The sequence below is a fragment of the Macaca thibetana genome, chromosome 1 (assembly GCF_024542745.1).
Source record: "Macaca thibetana thibetana isolate TM-01 chromosome 1, ASM2454274v1, whole genome shotgun sequence".
Classification (NCBI taxonomy): domain Eukaryota; kingdom Metazoa; phylum Chordata; class Mammalia; order Primates; family Cercopithecidae; genus Macaca; species Macaca thibetana.
In genome coordinates this window covers 93,812,543-93,835,016 of record NC_065578.1, presented here as the reverse complement: position 1 = coordinate 93,835,016, position 22,474 = coordinate 93,812,543, and the positions used below count along the sequence as shown (strand labels likewise).

The following is a 22,474-nucleotide window of genomic DNA, read 5'->3' as shown; positions in this document are numbered from 1 at the left end:
CTGGGGCAACTACTTTTCGCACAGTGTCCTCTGGAAAAGAAAGATCTGGAGGGTAAGGCCACTCTTTTTCTTCAAAATAAGGAGGGGGTGCAGAAAGGTAGGAATGAACCTCTTCCTCCTTTGCCGCTTTAGCTTTAGCTGGCAAACAGACCTGCTCTGTTACTTCGTTATACTCTCCTTCCTCCTCCTCATCAGTGTGAAAAGGTTCCAAGGTGGAACAAACCAGAGCCCACACTTGTCCCAATGTTACCCTGATGCTTCTGAGCTCCCATTCTTACCACGGGATTGCTTAAGAGTACTCGGATGTCCTCCAGCTTAGTTCCACGTTCTCTAACTGTTGCTCAGTGACCCTTCAACCTGGGTTCGAGCCCCATGTATGGGCGCCACTTGCCGAGATCAGCTCAGTCGTGGAGACCCAAACCCAGCAGCACTAGAGGAATTAAAGACACACACAGAGAAATATAGGGTGTGGAGTGGGAAATCAGGGGTCTCACAGCCTTCAGAGCTGAGCCCCAATAAGAGATTTACTCACACATTTATTGACAGCAAGCCAGTGATAAGCATTGTTTCTATAGATTATAGATTAACTAAAAGCATTTTTTACAGGAAATAAAGGGATGGGCCAAAAAAAGGGATGGGTCTGGCTAGTTATCTGCAGCAGGAACATGTCCTTAAGGCACAGATGGCTCATGCTATTGTTTGGGGTTTAAGAATGCCTTAAGCAGTTTTCTGCCCTGGGTGGGCCAGGTATTCCTTGCCCTCATTCCGGTAAACCCACAACCTTCAACATGGGCATCATGGCCATCACGAACATGTCATAGTACTGCAGAGATTTTGTTTATGGCCAGTTTTGGGACCGGTTTATGGCCAGATTTGGGGGCCTGTTCCCAACAAAAAATGAAATAATGGAAAAAAGAAATCAATAGTCTTACAAGTGAACCTAGACAAAACCAGCAGAGGAACTGCCCAGCCACCCACAGAATTGAAGGTAAAAGATAATCGTTGAGAACACTGAACTTTGGGGTGGTAAAAAGTCCTGGGTCAAAGAAATCAGAAAATATTTAGAAATGAATAATATATGTAACAACAGACTTACCAAATTTAAAGGTTTATATAACGAAAAACCTGCAGACTCCAACTAAAGCAGTGTTCACAAAGAACTTTATAACCTTAAATGCATATATTAAAAAAGAAGGTTCAGCATGTTATCCAGTGTCTAAAATAATTTAAAATAAATGAAAATGGTCAGGTGCAGTGGCTTACACCTGTAATCACAGCACTTTAGAAGGCCAAGGCAGGAGAACTGCTTGAGTCCAGTAGTTTGAGACCAGTCTGGGTAACATAGTGGACTCCTTTTTTTTTTCTTTTTTTTTTTTTGAGATGGAGTCTCACTCTGCCACCCAGGCTGGAGCACAGTGGCATGATCTTGGCTCACTGCAACCTCCGCCTCCCAGGTTCAAGCAATTCTCCTGCCTCAGCCTCCCAAGTAGCTCAGACTACAGGTGCGCACCACCACGCCCAGCTAATTTTTGTATTTTTAGTAGAGACAAGGTTTCACCACGTTGGCCAGAATAGTTTTGATTTCTTGAGCTCACGGTCTGCCCGCCTTGGCCTCCCAAAGTGCTGGGATTACAGGTGTGAGCCTCCGCGCCCAGCCGAAAAATATAAAAATACAGATAGAAGCAAAAAATAATGAAATAAAAAGAAAGAAAGAAGTGTAGTATAGAGAGAAAACTACACTAAAAGTTTGATTTTTGGAAAAATTAACACATTTTATAAGCTCAAGGCAAGACTGATCCAAAAAAAAGAGGGCAATATAACCAATATTAGAAAGTGATCTATATATCAGAAGCAATCTCCACCAAAATCCCAACATGCTAATTCTCAAATTTCTATACAAATAGAATACAGAACCCAGAAATAAAGCCACATACCTACAACCAACTGATCTTCTACAAAGTCGACAAAAATATGCACTGGGGAAAGGACACCCCATTCAATAAACAGTGCTGGGAAAATTAGATAGCCATATGCAGAAGAACGAAACTGGACCCCTACCTCTCACCACATACAAAAATTAACGCAAGATGGATTAATGACCTTACCATAAGACCTAAAACTTCACAAATACCAGAAGCTGATAAGCACATTTCATAACTTGTTTATAAAACAAGAGAAAACTCTTCTAGACATTGGCCTAGGCAAAGAATTTAAAACCAAGTCTCAAAACCAAGCACAACAAAAACAAAAACAGACAAATGAGACTTAAACTAAAAAGCTGCTACATAGCAAAAGACAATCTACAGAATGGCAAAAAAATATTTGCAAACTATGCATCCAATAAAAGGCTAATATCCAGAATATACAAGGAACTCAGCTCAACAAGAAAATACAAGTAACCCTATTAAACAGTGAGTAAAGAACATGAACAGACATTTTTCAAAAGAAGACATACAAGGAGCCAAAAACATGAAAAAATGTTCAACATCACTAATCATCAGAGAAATGCAAACTAAAACCACAATGAGATACCATCTTATATGGACAGAACTGGAGGCCATTATCCCATGAAATAACTTCAAGAAAGTCAAATATCAAATGTTCTCACTTATAAGTGGGAGCTTAACGATGTGTACACATAGACATACAGAGTGGAATAACAAACACTGCAGATTACAAAAGGTGGGAGGATGGCGGGGTGAGGGTTGAAAAATTACCTATTGGATAGAAACGTTCACTATTCTGGTGATGGGTACACCAAAAGGCCAGACTTCACTACTATGTAATATATGCATATAAGAAATCTGCACTTAGACCTCCTAAATACATGTAAACCTTTTTTAATGTAAAGACCATTTTAAAAATTATATACAATACCAATGCAAGAGTTGATAACTAAAGCATATTTCGTAACTTGTTTATAAGATTCACTACACTCATAAAATTGGTGCCTCCACAACAACTAGAAAATAGTGTTCCATAAGAATATGGAAGTTCTTTAGAAAAAAGGCCGAAGAGCCACATAAGTCATCTTACAGAGGGAATTCTGGGAAAATGGCTTATAGCAATTGCACAGTATTTTTAAAATAAACTTTTAATTCTGATATGATCGCAAACATACCAAAAATCTGCTAGAATAATACACAGAATTCTCTAAGCCTTCCATCTAGATTTCCCAATTAATGTTCTACCAAATCTGCTTTATTCTTCTTTTCTCTATATATACACACACATGCATTTTTTCCTGAGCCATCTGAGATTAAGTTACTTCTAAATACTTCAGTGTTTATATTCTAAAAAGACTTTCTCTTACATAACTACAGTACAATTATCAAAATCATGAAATTAACATGGATAGAATACTAAAACCAATCAGACCTTATTCCAATTTCTCTGATTATCCCAAAAATATCCTCTTACCCTGTTCAATCACCCCTTCCTTTTGACCTTGTTCTTATTCATACCCTCTAAGTGACCAGTTTCATAATTTCCTTATTTATCCATCTTGTTTCTTTTTGTACAAAATGAGCAAATCACATCTTTATTTCATTTTCCCTTCTTTCTTACATAAAAGATAGCATACATAGTCTTTTGTACTTTTCACTTAATGTTTCCTAGAAATCACTTTCTATCAGTCCGTAGAAAACATCTTTATTTTTCTTCACAGCTCTATAACACTCCATTGTGTGTAAGTACCATAGTTTACTCAACCACCTCTTATGTATGGGCATTTAGGTTGTCTCCAATAGTTTGTAACAACAAGCAATGCTCCAATAAATAATCTCACACATCTGTATTTGCACACTTTCAGAGCTGTATCCTCAGTGGGACTGCTGAATCAATACACAAATGCATACGCAGTTTTGTTAGCTATAGTCAAACTCCCCTCCACAAAGGCTGTACCTCTGCATTACCACCAGGATTGTAAGAGAGTTCCAGTTTCTTTACAGCCCCACCAATAAAGTATATTGTTACATTTTAAGTTTTTGCCAATGTAATATGTGAAACAGTATCTTAGTATAGATTAAATTTGCATTTCTCTTATTTTAAGTGAGGTAATCACATGTTTAAGAATCATTTATATATTTATTAGCCCTTTATCTGTGATATATATTACAGACATGTTCTATAAGTTTGTCATTTGTCTTTTGTTATGGTGGGTTTTTACCACACAGAAGCTTTTTAATTTTATATAGTCAAATGTGTCAATATTTTCTTTTGTTGCACCTGGATTTTTGAGTCACACAAAAGCTTTCCCTACACCCAGGTTACAGAGGAATCTACCCATGTTTTTCTTCGGCGCTTGTATACTTTAATGGATTTATCCTTACATATGGTATGAGATGCAGATCTCATTTTATCGCGTTTCCAATGGCTAACCAATTATCCTACTGGCATTTATTTAAAATTCTATCTTCATTCTAGTGATTTGAGATGAATGGGATTATTTTGAAGTTCCCTGAACCCATCCTCCAACTCCCAAGAAAAAAACCTGACTGAGCAACTAGGATAGTGAAACCCAAAACCCATGGACAATACATACAGAAAACTAGAAAATTAGACGACAAAGTATTTCTACAAATTCCAAAATATGAATAGGAGGTAACAACCTACCAACAGCTACAAGACCTGAAAGGTAGCAGAGTGAAGTAATAGGGTATCTTATGCACCTGGGGAAGATCCCTACATCACTACAAGAACTCACTGGAAAGCTTAAAGCACCAATGTGAGAGCAGCAGCTGAAACTGGGAGGTGTTCCACACAGTCCAACAAACAGCACTATAAGCAAGCGCAAGGAGTTCAAGGTAAGGTCTATTGGGGGTGGAGCAGCCTGGACCCTTGAAGACTCAACATTAACCAGTTAAAGCTCCCTTTCAGAACAGAGCCTCCTGTGAAGAGAAACTGCAGGGAATAGACCATAATGTGAGACCACAGGAACAAAGTGAAAGAAAGAAACAGCCTAGAGATCTCCGATAGTAAACAGTATTTTCAAACACTTCATGAAAACAAGGGAAGAGGGTGCTGTAGAGCATAAATTAGAAAAGTTATCCTAACTCAAACTTGCTCTTCTAAAAGCTGAAAAAACTAATTTCAGACAACAAAAGAAAAGCAAACAATGGAATAGTGTCAAAGTTAAATCTTTTACAACATTGTAAGAAAAAATACAAGAATAAAAATAACATTCCTACAGACAATGAAAGCATGTGAGAAACACATTCCTACAAGATATAAAAACTGTAAACTATGATATCAAAATAATCCAGAAGAAATTAAGAAGCAATGCTAGCCAGGCACAGTGGTGTGTGCCTGTAATCCCAGCTATTTGGGAGGCTTGAGGCTAGAGAATCACTTGAGGCCAGGACTTCAAGGCTGCAGGGAGCTATGATTGCCCCTGTGAATAGCCACTGCATTCCAACCGGGAGAACACAGTGAGAGCTTGTCTCTAAAAGAAGTACAAGAAGCCAATGCTAGACACACACTCACAGCATAAAACAATATTTTTTAAACTTACAAATGTAGTAACAAAATAATTAGAAATTTAGAAAGAAAAATAATTTCAAAATTGAATATGAAACCATAAAAAATACAAGAGCAAATAAACACAACAGATAAAACATGAAAATATACAAATTATATACAAATATAAAATTTCATACATTCAAACAAAACAGAATTTTTTTTTTTTTTTTTTTTTGAGACGAGTCTCGCTCTGTCGCCCAGACTGGAGTGCAGTGGCACAACCTCAGCTCACTGCAAGCTCCACCTCCTGGGTTCTCACTCTGTTGCCCAGGCTGGAGTGCAGTGGTGCAATCAGTTCACTGCAACCTCTGCCTCCCACATTCTCCTGTATCAGCCTCCTGAGCAGCTGAGATCACGTGCACATGCCACCACACCTGGCTAATTTTTGTATTTTTAGTAGAGACAGGGTTTCACCATGTTGGCCAGGCTGGTCCCAAACTCCTGACTTCAACTGATCTGCCCACCTCAGCCTCCCAAAGTGATGGGATTGCAGGTATGAGCCACTGTGCCCAACCTAGAATTTTTTTTAAATGTGGGGGAAAAAAAAAATCCTTTGGATACCCAAAAGACCAAGTCATTTAAAAGGGAAAGCAAATGAATGAGATTAGCTACAGACTTTGTTAACAACCTTCAATGTCAGAAAACGATAGAGTAACACATTTAAGATATTCAAGAAGAGAAAACGTGAACCTAGGATTTTACATCCAGACAAAACTTCAAGTACAAAGGTCACAGACAAACTGTTTGCAACATGAAAGAATTCGGGGAGCTCTTCCTGAGGAATTTACTATAGAACAAGCTCCGGACAAGGAGAATGACTATAAAGCCAGTGACCTAACAAGAGGTAGTGAGCATTCAGTATGTATTTACTTGCAGAAGTAGGACTAAATGAGAGTTAAAAGGGAAAGAATACATAGTACTGTACCCTCAGAGACACTCTGCATTCAGTTCCAGACCACTGCAATAAAGCTACTATGGCAATAAAGTGGGTCACGTGTACATTTTGGTTTCCCAGTGCACATAAAAGTTATGTTTACACCATACTGTAGTCTATCAAGTATCCAATGGCATTATGTCTAAAAAACAATCAATGGACATATCTTGGTTTTTAAAATACTTTATTGCTAAAAAATGTTCATCCTTTTGCTGGTTGAGGGTCTTGCCTCCATGTTAACGGCTGCTGAACGAACAGGGCGGTGGTTGCTGAAGGCTAGGGTGGCTGTGGCAACGTATAAGACAGCATTGATGTTTGCCATAGTGACTGACTCCTCCTTTCACAAAGAGTTCTCTGTGCCATACTATGCTGTTTGATGGCATTTTACACAACAGAACTTTCGAAATTGGAGTCAATCAATCCCCTCAAATCTTGTCACATCAACCAAGTTTACGTAATATTGTAAATCCTTTGTTGTCATTTAACAATGTTCGCATCATCTTCACCAAGAGTAGATTCTATCTGAAGAAATCACTTTCTTTGCTCATGAACAAGAGGCAACTCTTCATCCTTTCAAGTTTGCTTTTTTTTTGAGACAGAGTCTTGCTCTGTTGCCATGCTACAGTGCAATGGTGTGATCTCGGCTCACTGCAACCTCCACCTCCCAGGTTCAAGGGATTCCCCAGTCTCAGCCTCCTGAGTAGCTGGGACTACAGGCGCACGCCACCACGCCCAGCTAATTTTCTGTATTTTAGTAGAGATGGGGCTTCACCATGTTGGCCAGGATCGTTTCGATCTCCTGACCTCATGATCTGCCCACCTCGGCCTCCCAAAGTGCTGGGATTACAGGCGTGAGCCACCGCACCCGGCCATCCTTTCAAGTTTTATTATGAGATTGAAGCAATTCTGTTGTATCTTCAGATTCCACTTCTAGTTCTCTTGCTATTTCTATCACATCAGTTACTTCCTCCACTGAAATCCTGAACCCCAATCCCATTAATGTGGATATTTTGACCTTCTTCTATGAATCACAAATGTTCTTAATGGCACCTAGAATACTGAATCCTTTCCAGAAGGTTTTCTATTTATTTAACCCAGATCCATCACAGGGATAACTATCTATGGAAACTACAGCCTTCCAAAATGTATTTCTTAAATAATAGGCTTTGAAAGTCAAAATTACTCCTTAATCCATGGGCTACAGAAAGGATGCTGTATTAGCAGTCATGAAAACAACACTAATCTCCTTGTACATCTCCACTAGAGCTCTTGGGTGACCAGGTGCACTGACAATGAGCAGTAACATTTTGAAAGGAATCTTTTTTCAGAGCAGTAGGTCCCAACAGTGGTATTAAAATATTCAATAAACGATGCTGCAAACAGATGTGCTGCTATCCAGGTTTTGTTGTTCCATTTACATGTGGGCAGAGTAAATTTAGAATTCCTAAGGGCCCTAGGATCTTCACTATGGTAAATGAGTATTGGCTTCAACTTAAAACTGCTTGCTGCTTTATCCCCTAACAAAAGAGTCAGACTGTTCTTTGAAGCAAGGCATTGACTTCTCTTCTCTAGCTATGAAAGTCCTAGGTGGCATCTTCTTCTGATAGATAGCTGTTTTGTCTACACTGAAAACCTGTTGTTTAGTGTAGCCCACCTTTATCAATTATCTTAGCTAGATCTTCTGGATAACTTGTTGCAGCTTCTACATCAGTACTTGCTGTTTCACCTTGCAATTTTATATTACAGAGATGGCTGCTTTCCTTAAACCTCATGAACCAACCTCTGCTAATCTCAAACTTTTCTTCTACAGCTTCCTCACCTTTCTCAGTCTTCACAGAACTGAAAAGAGTTAGGGTCTTGCTCTGGATTAGGTTTTAGCTTAAGGGAATGTTGCAGCTAGTTTGATCTTCTATCCAGACCACTCAAACTTTCTCCCTATCAGCAATAAGGCTGTTTCTTAGCATTCTTGTGTTTACTGAAGGAGCAGTTTTCCTTCAAGAACTTTTCCTTTGCATTCACAACTTGGCTAACTGGCACAAGAAACCTAGCTTTTGAATTTCATGGCACCACAAAACAATTACAATAGTAACAACAAAGATGCCCAATCACAGATCACCATAACAGATACGGTAATAAAAAAGTTCGAAATATCACGAGAATTACCATAATATGATACAGAGATATGAAGTGAGCACATGCTGTTGGAAAAATGGCTTCAATAGACTTGCTCAATGCAGGGTTGCCACAAACTTTCAATTTGTAAAAAACACATTACCTCCAAAGCACAAAAAAGTAAAGCACAATAAAATGAAGCATGCCTGTGTCAATATGCTCTGACAACACAGACACAGTACAACCCAAAAATAAAGAAGAATGTAAAGAGCATATGTGAAAAAAAATTAACTATTTTCACTAATCATATTAACAGTAGAAATATTTGTATTACTATTTGGAGAACACTGAGTTTGTAAAGTGGGACAATGCAACTGAATATTTCCATGATACTCTAATCTGACCATCAACTATGTCTTTGAGAATCAGGATTATCAGTATGGGATACAAGGAGATACAGATGTAAATAGAAGATGATAATTTTAAAAATCGTGAAACCTTGTGTATGGATTGGAAGTGTCAGTATGCATATCCTGGCTCTGTCCGTAAGAAAAGCCTAGAAACGGCCGGGCGCGGTGGCTCAAGCCTGTAATCCCAGCACTTTGGGAGGCCGAGACGGGCGGATCACGAGGCCAGGAGATCGAGAGACGATCCCGGCTAACATGGTGAAACCCCGTCTCTACTAAAAAATACAAAAAAACTAGCCGAGCGAGGTGGCGGGCGCCTGTAGTCCCAGCTACTCGGGAGGCTGAGGCAGGAGAACGGCGTAAACCCGGGAGGCGGAGCTTGCAGTGAGCTGAGATCCGGCCACTGCACTCCAGGCTGGGTGACAGAGCAAGACTCCGTCTCAAAAAAAAAAAAAAAAAAAAAAAAGAAAAGCCTAGAAACAATGGCCAACCTAGTAGCAATAAGTATCCCTAAATTCCAGTTGTGATCTTGAAATACCACTTCCCAACAAAAGGAAGCAACCTCTTCTTATGAAAAAAATTTGATTCTAGATTTGGGTCAGGAAATGTCTAAGAGGAATCCAGAACTTCTTAATACAGACAGCATGGAAGCTATCAAAGATCACTAAAGCCATGTCAAAAGCACTAAGGAGCCAGCTTAAAGAGGCTCCCATTGGTCCAAGATGGGACAATTGAGCAAAAATAAGGACAACAGCTGTAATGAAAGCACAAATAATTAAATCAAAAGGTTCATAATGACAAGAAGAATTCACTGGTCACTTTCAGAAAATAACAAGAAATTAACATATTATTTTGAAAATTGGTAAATAAAGAAGCTAATATCCAACTTTTCCTAATTGAACTGCACCACTAGGTACAACTACTAACCAGATAGCAGAAAAGAAAAGGTTTCTTTCTGTGGAAGCATTCTACCTTATAAGTGAAGAAATAACAGAATTCACATATCACCATATTGCAAGCTTTAATAAATTCACTGATCTAGGTGTCGAGCATCAGTGGCTGCTAAAAATCACAAAAAGAGAGAAAATTAGACACTATAACTCTCTTTTTTTCAAGACAGGATCTTGTTCTATTGCCCAGACTAGAGTGCATGGTGCCATCGCGGTTCACTGCAGCCTCAATCCCACCTTAGTCGCTGGAACTGCAGGCATGTGCCACCACACCTGCCTAATTTTTTTTACTTTTTATAGAGACAGGGTCTTGCTATGTTGCCCAGACTGGTCTCAAACTCCTGGGCTCAAGTTATCCTCCTGCCTTGGCCTCCCGAAGTGCTGGGATTACAGGTAAGAGCCATCATGCCTGGCGTTATATATCTCCTGATGGTGAATATACCACACTAACTCCTAGGAGGTGGAAAAAAAACAAAAACACAAAGCAAAACCTAAATTTGATCAAGGTTTTAGATTCAACTACCAATTTACGGGAAATACAAAGGATGAAGAAAAATTATGCAATCAGCATAATCCAGACTACGGAATCTGTACAGGTCAAAATAACTGGCTGCTTCAGGGAATAAACTGTAAGAAAGAAAGGGAAAAGGAAGGTGGCAGGGGGATATGTAGGTTAAGAGACTTAGATTAAAAAAAAACACAAACACAACTAAATTGTAGTTTTCAGGAATGCACATTTGGGTGATGAAATTATAGGAAACACAAAGATGTGATTATACAGAAGTCAGGATAGCAATTACTTTTGTTATATGGAGCTGAAAAATTCCTATCACCTAGTGACACCATAACTGACATCATACCACAGTACAACACATTACTCACATATATGTGGTGATGAAACTACTGCTGCACTGCCAGTCACATAAAACAATTAGGTACAGTACATAATGCTTCATAATAATAATAAATGACTATGTTACTAGTTTATGTATTTACTATACTATACTTTTATCGTTAGAGTGTACTCCTACTTAAGTAAAAAAAAAAAGTTAACTGTAAAACAGCCTCAAGTAGATCCTTCAAAAGATATTCCAGAAGAAGGTACTGCTATCATATGAATGACAGCGCCACACATTTTATTGTCCCTGAAGACCTTCCAGTGGGACAATATGTGGAAGGGGGAGACAGTGATTTTTTTTTAATTAAGATTTTTTAAAATAAATTGCATGTAGCCTAAGTGTACAGTGTTTACAAAGTCTACAGTCGTGTGCAATAATACACTAGGCCTTCACATTCACTCATAACTCACTCAATGATTCACCCAGAGCAACTTCCAGTCCTGCAAGCTCCATTCATGGTAAGTACACCTTATACAGGTATACTGTTTTTGATCTTTTATACCATATTTTTACTGTACCTTTTCTATGTTAAGACACGTTTAAAGGCTGGGAGTAGTGGCTCATACCCGTAATCCCAGCACTTTGGGAGGCCAAAGTGGGTGGATCATTTGAGGCCAGGAGTTTGAGGCCAGCCTGGCCAACATTGCAAAACCCCATTTTCAACTAGAAAAAAAAAAAAATTATCAGGATGTGGTGGCCCACGCCTGTAGTCCCAGCTACAGGGGAGGCTCAGGCAGGAGAAACACTTGCGCCTGGCAGGCGGAGGCTGCAGTGAGCCAAGACTGTGCCATTGCACTAAAGCCTAGGCAACACAGCCAGACCCTGTCTAAAAAAAAGACATGTTTAGAAAAAAAAAAAAAAAAAAAAAGACCATTGTGTTACAACTGCCTATAGTATTCAATACAGTAACATGCTGTACAGGTTTGTAGCCTAGGAGCAATACGCTGTACCATATACCATACAGCTTGGGTGTGTATATAGCATCTAGGTTTGTATTAAGTGCACTCTGTGATATTCATACAACAATAAAATTGCCTAACTGGGCTGGGCGTGGTGGCTCACGCCTGTAATCCCAGCATTTTGGGAGGCCAAGGCAGGTGGATCACCTGAGGTCAGGAATTTGAGACCCACCTGACCAAAATGGAGAAATCCTGTCTCTACTAAAAATACAAAATTAGCCAGGCATGGTGGCGCATGCCTATAATCCCAGCTACTCGGGAGGCTGAGGCAGGAGAATCGCTTGAACCCGCGAGGTGGAGGATGCAGTGAGCTGAGATTGCACCACTGCATTCCAGGCTGGCCAACAAGAGTGAAACTCTGTCTAGAAAAAAAAAAAAAGAAAAAAAAATTGCCTAACAATGCATTTCTCAGAACATATCTCCATTGTTAAGCAATGCATGACTTAATATAGTAAACAGAATTTTAATAATGAACTTCACTTTGTAATTTAATATAAAACCTTTCTTAACTCCTGAATGATTCTTGAGTTCTTTGAATCTAAATTCATTTGAAAGACTTTGATTTAAATGTTTTATTCTGCCTTTTACCTTCCACATGGTTAATTCGAACTTAAGGCCTCTCATAAGTAGATACCATTTTTACTTTTCTGATTCCTCACCTGTAAAATGAAGACAATAGAAAGAATTATTTCAAAAGATTGTTGTTAGGAATAAATGTAAAACACTTAGAACAATGTCTAAAATATGGTAAGTGTTCAATAAATACTTTATTTATAGTAATATCTCCAGCTTCGTGTCCTTGCAGTTCCTTCTCAAATGTAATTCCATTAACTCCATGTCTTTGTGCAAGCTGTTTTCCCTACCTGGAATGCCTTTGATCCCTTAGCAAAACACTATATATTTCTTAAGATCAGGCTCAAATGTGAAACCCTCCCAGGTAACAACCAGAAGAATGAAACTGTATTCCTACCACAGGTCTAGTCATAGTTGTACAAATTTTCTATGCATTTGTAGTAATAGTGCCACAAGACTGGAGTTAGAAATAACGTTTATTTAATTTGGTATCTCAAAGCCTAGCCTACTGACATAGAGCACTCAACAGAATATACTGGATAAATGGTATTATTTCCTCATTCGTGTTTCCTCTAGTGGGGGAAGAGAGAATAGATATTTTCTTGAACCAGTCATAAAATACATACAGAAATGTATTCATCCAGCAACAGTTAAATTAGAAATTATATGATACTGAAGAAATGGATCACCTCATTTATTCTGTCCTATGCTTGCTTCCTCCACCCCACTTCTTTACTAAACAACGTATCTTGGGCATTGTTGATGGGGGGGAAAAGTCACATGAGTCCTGCAGTTGATAATACCTTAAATCTAATTTCCTGATGCAACATAACTGTATTCATAGGTAAATAAAGAACTATATTTTAGTCCAGGCATGGTGGTTCGCGCCTATAACTTCCTAACACTTTGGGATCCTATCTCTATAAAAAATTAAAATATTAGCCAGGCACGGTGGCGCACACCTATAGTTCCAGCTACTCAGGAGGCTGAGGTGGGAGGATCACTTGAGCCCAGGAGGTCAAGGCTGCAGTGAGGCATGATGGCACCATGTACTCCACCATGGGCCACAGAGCGAGCCTGTCTCAAAAAGCAACAACAAACCATATTTTAAATAAAATATTACCAGGGATGAACTAGAAATTTGGTGTAAAATGTTAAGATACGACATTCTCTCTTTCAATAGTCTACGAGTTTCTCAACAGCAAAACTCTTGTCTAATTTACTTTTTAGCTTAACATCTGAAAACCCAGCATCTGGTACATAGCAAGCACTTGACTTTGACTTGGTGGCATGATCTTTGGGTTGTTCTTTTTTTGAGTAGTTCATTGATTTCCACCTGCCTATCTCAGGCCAAGCTACTTTCTCCAGCCCTCATTCTGGAAAGAGGAAAAAAATCTGATTTTATCTCAAATTCTTCTTTTTTGCATTTTTCTTAGCCACACCTCCAAGATAAACTGAAGAATGGCAACAACAATGAATTTTTAGTCAGAAGTTTGAGTTTCATGCAACCTGATATGCAGTATTTTTATAGGCAAGATAAAAGTATGCACAGTAAAAAGGAAATACACATTCAAATTTCAGAGAAGTTAAAATGTGAAAAGAGATGCTAAAATGTAAAAAAAGTGCATCTTAGATTCAATAAAATATGACACTAATGATAAACACTAGAAAAAGTGTTTTCTCCCTGCCTTCTTCTAGTTATTCAAATTTCCATAGTGTATATTTAACTTTGATAATGCAAAAAATGTTTAATTTTTAAAATTAAAGTTGCATTTAATTTTAAAACAGCTTTTTAGGTGTAGGCCTACCCACTATTAACAAACATTTACAGAATTGTTGTTCTTATCCTCTGAGACACTATGTGTTAGTCTGTTTTCACCCTGCTGATAAAGACATACCCGAGCCTGGGCAATTTAAAAAAGAGGTTTAATTAGACTCACAGTTCCACGTGGCTGGGGAGGCTTCACAATCACAGCAGAAGGCAAGGCAAGTCATACTTTATGTGGATGGTGGCAGACAAAAAGAGCTTGCGCAGGGGAACTCCTCTTTATAAAACCATCAGGTCGCACGGAACTTATTCACTATCACTAGAATAGCACAGGAAAGACCTGCCCCCATGATTCAAATACCTCCCACCTACCCCTCCTACAACACTGGGAATTCAAGATGAGATTTAGGTGGGGACACAGCCAAACCATATCATTCCAACCTGGCCCCTCCCAAGTCTCATGTCCTCACATTTCAAAACCAATCATGCCTTCCCAACAGTCCCCCAAAGTCTTAATTCATTTCAGCATTAACTCAAAAGTCCACAGTCCAAAGTCTCATCCGAGACCTGCCCATTAGCCTGCAAAATCAAAAGCAAGTTAGTTGCTTCCTACATATAATGGGGGTACAGGCATTGGGTAAATACAGCCATTCCAAATGGAAGAAATTGGCCAAAACAAAGGGGCTATAAGTTCAGAATCTGGCAGGGCCGTCAAATCTTAAAGTACTAAAATGATCTCCTTTGACTCCATGTCTCACATACAGGTCACACTGATGCAAGAGCTAGGTTCCCATAGTCTTGGACAGCTCTGCCCCTATGGCTTTGCTGGGTACAGCCTCCCTCCTGGCTGCTTTCACAGGTTGGCGTTGAATGTTTAGTTTTCCCAGGCACAGTGCAAGCCGCTGGTGGAGCTACCCTTTTGGAGTCTGGAAGACAGAGGCCCTCTTCTCATGGCTCCACTAGGTGGTGCCCCAGCAGGGATTCTGTGTGGGGGCTCCAACCTCACTTTCCCTTCCACACTGCCCCAGCAGAGGTTCTCCATGCGGGCCCCACCCCTGCAGCAAACTTCTGCATGGGCATCCAGCCATTTTCACACATCCTCTGAAATCTAGGCAGAGGTTCCCAAACCCAATTCTTGACTTCTGTGCACTTGCAGGCTCAACACCACGTGGAAGCTGCCAAGGCTTGGGGCTTACACCCTCTGAAGCCATGGCCTGAGCTGTACCTTGGCCCCTTTTAGTCACAGCTGGAGGAGCTGGGATGCAGGGGACCAAGTCCCTAGACTGCACACAGCAGAGGGACCCTGGGACCAGCCCACGAAACCAATTTTTCCTCCTAAACATCCAGGTCTGTGATGGGAGGGGCTGCCACAAAGGTTCTCTGACATGCCCTGGAGACATTTTCCCCATTGTCTTGGTGATTAACATTTGGCTCCTCATTACTTATGCAAATTTCTGCAGCTGGCTTGAATTTCCTCTCAGAAAATGGGTTATTCTTTTCTATCCTATTGTCAGGCTGCAAATTTTCTGAACTTACATGCTCTGCTTCCCTTATAAAACTGAATGCCTTTAACAGCACCCAAGCCACCTCTTGAATGCTTTGCTGCTTAGAAATTTCTTCCGCCAGACACCCTAAATCATCTCTCTCAAGTTCAAATTCCACAAATCTCTAAGACAGGGGCAAAATGCTGACAGTCTCTTTGCTAAAACATAACAAGAGTCACCTTTGCTCCAGTTCCCAACAAGTTTCTCATCTCCATCTGAGATTACCTCAGCCTGGACCTTATTGTTCATATCACTATCAGCATTTTTGTCAAAGCCATTCAGCAAGTCTCTAGGGAGTTCCAAATTTTCCCATATTTTCCTGTCTTCTGAGCCCTCCAAACTGTTCCAACCTCTGCCTATTACCCAGTTCCAAAGTCGCTTCCACATTTTCAGGCATCTTTTCAGCAACGCCCCACTCTACTTGTACCAATTTTCCATATTAGTCTGTTTTCATGCTGCTGATAAAGACATACCCAAGACTGGGCAATTTACAAAAGAAAGAGGTTTAACTGGACTCACAGTTCCATGTGGCTGGGGAGGTCTCACAATGCTGGTGAAAGGCAAAGAGAAGCAAGTCACATCTTATGTGGATGGCGGCAGGCAAAAAGAGCTTGTACAGGAGAACTCCTCTTTATAAAACCATTAGCTCTCATAAGACTGATTCACTATCACGAGAACAGCATGGGAAAGACCTGCCCCCATGATTCAGTTACCTCCCACCAGTCCCTTCCACAAGGGACCATATCATACTACGTCTCATGTTGCTTACTTCATACATTTAAGAAACTGTATAAATATTTTTAAAATAGTGACATGCAATGATACATTACATATATATATCACATATATGATATCAACATAACATGCTGACTACATTATTATTTACCTAGAGCAGTTGCCTCATTCTACATAGTGCTTTTTAATGCCAATAGATGTATTAATAAAGTATTAAAGTCAAAATAATTTCTGCATAGAGTAAATCATACAATCCACTTTTATGTCATAATAGTACCATTATAGTGGTGAGATGGCTACATCTATTTACAAATATCAAACTAGCTGACTATGCTTTGATGAGCTTTATTTTCAATTTTATACTTTATTAACTTAACTGCATTCACTCAGGCCTGCTAATCTAGCAAACCGATAAGAAAGGTGTGTTTAAAAACGAAAACACTTTTCCATTTCTCAATCTTGTGGCAAAAAAAAAAAAAACACAAAAAATAAACAAAACACCTTTCAGCATACTCCTTCTATTTTACCTAAGAAGGCTTCAAACCATCTTAATATTTATAATAGTTCCCATTGCATCACATAAATAGCAGTTATCCAAAGAATTTTATTCTTAAGTTTATAGAAGGCTATATTCTTGACAGAGATGCCTAAAACAAAAGTGACTTACCCTTAAAAAGAATATGATGAAAGCCATGTTTTAAGCAAGGGCCTGATGCCTAATTTTATGTAGAAATAATACAAATGCCATTTCAAACAACAGTTACATAAAAATCTTTCGAAAAGAAATAACAGGGCCAAGCACAGTGGCTCATGCCTGTAATCCTGAAACTTTTGAGAGAACAAGGCGGCAGATCGCTTGGAGGCTAGAAACTTGAGACTAGCCTGGTCAACACAGTGAAATACCATTTCCCATAAAATTGTATTTCATTTAGCATATATAATTCCAAAGAAAATGCAGGAAGATCCTATCTTTTTCCTTCATAATTCAAGTTCATATTACATTGAAACAGATTAGAAGGTGATGATATTCATCAGGTCATGGATGAGTGTGATGCTGATCCTGGGAAAAAAATGACAACTTACTTATCTAAATGGGCAGTATGGCATGGGTACTTAGAAAGAAGTGGTAAATTTTAGGAGCAAATATGAATTCACCAAAAAATTATGTCAGACTAAGGTCATTCTTTTCTTTGAAAGGGATCATGAACTTTTTGTAAATTTTGTTCACTATGCTACAAGGCATTTGATGATAAACAAAATCAGAGTTTCTGCCCTTTCCATGTAAGAGACCAAGGCCACATACAGTTCTAACGTCTATCTTCACACCTCTATGACCAGGAAAGAAAGCCCCTTCCCCACACCAGCTCCAGCAGAAATATCCCAAAAGAGGATTCTGGCCCAGTATGGATCAGGTTATGGATATTGTCAGAAAGCCAGGTCTACTATCAGAAGGAAATGTGTGAAAAGGTGCTGGTAAGTTAAAGATGAGAGCCAATACAATAACCAAAGGGTATTAATTAATAGAAAGATTATAGTGGTGTAAACATACTGTTCTATACTCAGTCCTGCCCAATCAGTTTTTTAAGTTTCTTAGGAAAACATACAGCAGGAATAGTAATTAATTGTGCTGATCAAAAAGTTTCAGAGGGAAGAAGTAATGTGTCCAACCAAAAATAAGTATAAAGACCTGCACCCAGGTTTAAAAAAAAAAAAAATCAGGCTGGCCGCGGTGGCTCACACCTGTAATCCCAGCACTTTGGGAGGTCAAGGCGGGCAGATCACCTGAGGTCAGGAGTTCAAGACCAGCCAACATGGTAAAACCCCATTTCTACTAAAAATACAATAAAATTAGCTGGGTGTGGTAGCAGTTGCCTGTAATCCCAGCTACTCGGGAGGCTGAGGCAAGAGAATCACTTGAACCCGGGAGTCAGAGGTTGCAGTAAGCCAAATTTGCACCACTGCACTCCAGCCTGGGTGACAGAGAGGGACTCCATCTCAAAAAAAAAAATCAAACACATCAAGATGAGGAGGGGGAAAGAAACATTGTGTAAGCTAAATACAAGTGAAAAATATCTGAGTCATAAAAATGAACGTAACTTCATGCTATTTTAATGAAAGCTTAACATCTTAGGATCTTTAATGAAAGCTTAGGACAAGGCAGGTCACAGTTCTTTTCTAGTGTGTCAGTGAGAAGACACTTTGAATGCTGGATTCCATTTAGCACTGCCTCTTTAAAAGGTGGAGAAATAAAGACTGTCATATTCAGGAAGCAGTAACTGAAAAAATAGAGAAACCTAAAAACCATGTCACATAAAACTAACTTGAGATACTTTCCAACTCTGAAAGTAAATGATTCTATCAATTGAAAAAGGCTTCTTTCGGGAGATTGTCATGGGTATATCTGAGGAAATTAGGAAGGCTCGGGAGGTTTTAAGAAGCTAACAATGGTATGTTTTGTTGTCCTTTTAGTTTTCTCTTAGCAAGCATAGGAATGAGAGCTACCTTTTATTTACTGAACACTGGGTAAGATATTTTCTCCATTAATCCTCACTTAACTGCTGAGTGAGTGAGTAAATACTACTATCTCTGTTCTACTGAGGTTCAGAAAGGTTAAGTAAATTGACCAAGGTCACAGATCTGGCAAATGGCTAACTGAAAAATTGAACCCGTATCTGACTCTAAAGACTATTCTTTAACACTATGCCAAACTGCCTCCATAATAAACATCAAGTTGCTGCATATAAAAATGTTCATTTTTGCAAATTATAAAATACATGCAAATTAAAATAATCTTTCAAGACTATTTTGCATCTGTAAAGTAGAAAAAAATTTAAATATCCCCTAATCATGAGTAGGTAATTAAGTTAGCATTCATTCATAGTATTGCAAATTGGCACAACTCATGAAAAGTAATACATCAACCTGTGTAGTTTAAGAATACCCATGGTTTCCACAAACACTAAGGAAATTCATAAGCCTCCATTCATTAATCCTATTTCTGGCAACTTATTCCCAGGAAGTTATTCGGCAGAGATGAATATGTTCACTTGCAAAAATACACAGTATAATCCATAAAAATTCCAGAGGCAGTCTAGATGCTCAAGAGCTAACAGTAAAATACACTAAGATATAGCCACACAGAGGAATATTTATATATTTCTTTAAAAGTATAGTTATGAAGGTCATGTATAGGGAAATATAGGAAAGAGGTATGCTTTAAATGAAAATAGCAAAACATGTACATTATAACTATGTAAAAAATGCACATACAGAATAAAAGGAAATAAAAATAAAACAATTATGTGTATTATGGTTATAACATTATGAATGATTTTTAATTTTCTTAAATTGTCTTTAATGTTTACACTCTATTAACTGTCAAAAGCAGGTGATGATAATGATAGCATTTTTTTAAGTTTCTGAGACTTGCTTTACCTGTACATATAGGGGGTATAAGTGGTCCAGCTCCTAAAGAGCTCATAAATACACTAAAGATAACATTTACATTTGTAGCAAAAAGAATTTGTTATTTAAAACGATAGTAACCACAGCCCCCAAGAAATGAGCATCTCATTTGTTGTTGTACAGTCAAACAAGTATGAGTGTCTACTATATATGTCAGTCACGGTTCTAGTCACTGGGGCTATAACTGTGAACAAAACAGACAAAAATTCTTGCCCTTGTGGAACTTACATGCTAGCAGTATGTATATACTGCAAACATATACAAAAGACAAGATAAATATGTAAAATATATAGCATATTTTATAGTGATAAGTACTAAGGAGAAAAGTAAAGCCAGGAAGGTAGACAGGATGTTATTTTAAATTGAGTGGCAGGGGCCAGGCACAGTGGCTCCTGCCTGTAAGCCCAGCACTTTAGGAGGCTGAGGTGGGAGAATCACTTGAGCCCAGGAATTCTAGACCAGCCTGGGCAACAAAATGTGACCTTGTCTCTACAAAAAATAATATTAGCCAGGTGTGGTGGCGTGGGGCTGTAGTCCTAGCTACTTGGGAGGCTGAGGTAGGAGGACTGTTTGAGCCTAGGAGGCAAAGGCTGCAATGAGCCAAGATCGTGCCATTGCACTCCAGCATGGGTGACGGAGTGAGACCCCGTCTCTAAATAAATAAATAAATAAAAATAAATTGAATGGCAATAGAAGGTCTCACTAAAAAGATGTCTGAGAAAAGACTGAAAGAGCACAGAGAGTAAGCAATGTAAGTATCTGAGGAAAGAGCACTTCAGGCAGGGGAAACAGCAAGTACAAAAGCCTTGAAATAGAATGCCTACCCAAGGATGCCAATGTGCCAATAACAGGTACACACAATTAATTAAACAACCTGTACTCAGTTCCCCCTAGCAGACCACAGATAGCTCCACAGTCCTCAGAACATTGCTCTGGGCCTGATCTGCCTCAGTTGGGTTCAGTACACAGCTACTTTGGCTGGCAAATTCTTCAGTGCTTTTTGTTTCCATCCAAGGTTGCTTAAGCATCTCTTTTCTATTTTGAGGATCCAAACCGGGCCAGCCCATATAACATCTACTCATGGGTCACTGTAAGGGTCTCAAGCAGCCCTAACCCCTCACATGACTCATGCTTGTACTGTGCAAAACACCCAGTGCGCCTGTGAAACTGAGAAAAGTGAAGCCAGCCCCTTCTAGAGCTTGATTGGAATGGGGGCAGATTTAGGGAAGGAAAGCTGAATTTTGAAGTTTGCAGGAAAGTTGTAGAGGAGTTAGCAGTAAGGTAGTGCAGGGAGTAAGAAGCTACAGATATAAGGACACCCAATGGGTAAAGAAAGGCCCAGCAGCAGGCCACAGGGCTGAGACTCAGGACAAAAAAAAGTCAAGAAATTTCCAGTGTGGGAATGTCCAAGAAACTTCTAAATAAAAGCATTTAAGTTGTTCACTATTCTGGGATATAATCCCTACCACTCCTCCCAAATTTTCAATAAAGCCCTATTATAAATATCTGCTTTGTGACTGATTCTTTAGAGAAATCAAGGCAGACACCAAAGAGACAGGCTCAAGAGACAAGATATAAGTACCTTCTCAAATAGAGCAGAAAATGCTCCAAAGGAAGTGAAGTAAGGTGTCACTAAGAGAAACACAAGTTCCCTGAAATTCCTCAGAAATATTTAGGAGAGGAAACTGTGTTCCCACCATTTACAGATGGGGGCTTTTAAAAGCAGGAAAATCACCCCATAAGCAGGTGGATTTTGGTATACCTAGCTAGATTATACCCAGTCAAGCAATGAATAGGTAAAATAATAAAGGGATTTAAATGCATGCTTCAGAAATTTTAAAAGAGGTGATCATCATTTAGATCATCTAGAGTAGCTAAATAACACTTCATGGATGCCTTCAAGGATGACAAGAGTAGGAGAACAGGGATATCACAGAAAGATATTCCAGGTATGAGTAACAGCATGAATAAAGCTCCAAAGCCAAAAATGAGTGTGGCCTGTTCAAAGAACAGTGTAGAAACTGGCCTATTTGGAACAGAGAGTACCCGTTGGCAGGCAATGGCATATAAGATTAGCCAGGTAAAATGAGACCAGATTGAGGGAGGCTCTGAAATCCAAGATGAGAAATCTGAACTTTATTTGACAAGCACTGATAAGCAGCGAAAGAAACTGCTTTGTTCTGTTCTGCTTTTTGAAGATAATAAAATACTGTGGCTATACAGACAGGTAGCATTCCCTGTCTTCTAAAATTGGCCCACTGATTTCCCACTCCCCAGGTCAGGTTATATATGCTCAGGTACACATTACTTCTGAAAAAAGAATGTTTCTGTTCATGTTGGTACTAGGCATCTCCAACTGCCTGTCAATTACCCTTAAAAGTTCAACTATCTTATGTCATTTATCCTCTCCATAAACACTGTTTAACCCATGACATAGCCAAACTAGGGAATTAAAGATGACTCAGTTCATGCCCTTAAGAAACTTAGGATCTGATGTAGGCAAAAGCCAAGAAAACAAACTAATACAATACAGAGTGGTAAGTGCCAAAGTAAGGGATTCCTAGAGCAGTAGTCTCCAACCTTTTTGGCACCAGGGACCAGTTTTGCA

The 22,474-nt window shown here is 39.1% G+C and overlaps 2 protein-coding genes across 9 annotated transcripts in view; one reads left to right on the top strand and one right to left on the bottom strand.

Moving 5' to 3' along the window:
- Positions 1-22,474, top strand: part of LOC126947599 (protein FAM136A-like) — a 151,197-nt gene that overhangs the window by 64,131 nt on the left and 64,592 nt on the right. The window lies entirely within an intron of this gene.
- ABCD3 (ATP binding cassette subfamily D member 3) overlaps positions 1-22,474 on the bottom strand; it is a 134,202-nt gene that overhangs the window by 73,513 nt on the left and 38,215 nt on the right. Inside the window, exon 2 of one of the 8 annotated variants that reach the window (XM_050778133.1) lies at positions 279-430. The exons of 5 other annotated variants lie outside the window; for them this stretch is intronic. The gene's annotated coding sequence lies outside the window, so the exon portion shown is untranslated. Of the gene's footprint in view, positions 1-278; positions 4,517-12,369; positions 19,574-22,474 lie in introns of those variants that run through there. 2 more of the 8 variants (XM_050778159.1, XM_050778122.1) reach the window with 2 other exon arrangements.